The following is a 1,294-nucleotide window of genomic DNA, read 5'->3' as shown; positions in this document are numbered from 1 at the left end:
TGCATAATTACTTGTAATCTTGAATTTTAAGTAATATGCATCAATATACAGTACTTTATGCATAACAAAAATATATCGATATTCGTATCAAATTAATTATTTAAAATTCCTCATTTTTTGTGTAATGTTTTATTATAATTTAATTTAGGTACAATAATGAAGTAATTTATATTTAGTTTAATAATATAACATAATTTTATATTAACTAAAATTAGATCTAATAACGAAATTAACCTTTCAGAAAGCATTTTCATACCCTTTATTCATCTTGTTCATCTTACATACTCATTTTTTAATATACTTTTTAGTTTTAAAATTATACTTCATATTCTATAGTTACTTAATTAATTTATTTTTATGGTTTTGTTTTTTCTATTTTTTGTTTTATATCCTTATCACATTAAGATACATAATTATATATTAATTAAAAAATACGTTAAAATATACGTTCTAATTTTAACAAGTTACATCATTATAATCGTCTTATCAATACCTTCAAAATAAATCCAATATTGAATTTTTTTATTTAATTATATTATTATATCATATATTACTACAAAAAAATATTTTTAACACTTATACTTTATACTCTTGTAGTTAATTATGTAATTTATGGTATGTCCATTTGTTTTTCATTTTTTGTTTTATACCCTTATCACATTAACATACATAATTGTATATTAATTTAAAAATATGTTTTTCTTTTAACAAATTATACCATTATAAATTGTCTCCTCAATACCTTCGAAATTTATTAATATTGAATATTTTTTGATTTAAATTATATTATTATATGATATATATATTACAAAAGAATATTTTTATCACTTGCACTTTATACCATTATATTTATTTAATTTTTGAGTACATCCCTTACTTTTTCATTTTTCGTTTTACACTTTTATCAAATTAACATACATAATCGTATATTAAACTAAAATACGTTAAATAATATATTTTTATTTTAACAATTTACACTATTATAATCGTCTCGTCAATATCTTCAAAATAGTCTAATATTGATTTTTTTTATATTTAATTATATGACCATAATAATCTATACTATCTTATAAAACATTTGACTAAAACTCTTAAAAACTCTTAAACCCGTTCATCCCTAAACGATTTCATCCATATCCGATTTCATCCCATATCTGAATTCGTGTAACTAACTACAGATAAACACAATCAAATACAAAATAAACATCTCATTTTAAATATAAAAAATCTAAAATATAATTAGTATAATCATTATATACTAACAAAATACTTAATTATTATCTTTATAAAATTC

Source organism: Cynara cardunculus, unplaced genomic scaffold, assembly GCF_001531365.2.
Source record: "Cynara cardunculus var. scolymus isolate 2C unplaced genomic scaffold, CcrdV1 Un_Scaffold_7194, whole genome shotgun sequence".
NCBI lineage: Eukaryota > Viridiplantae > Streptophyta > Magnoliopsida > Asterales > Asteraceae > Cynara > Cynara cardunculus.
Note: the sequence above shows the minus strand (reverse complement) of the source record.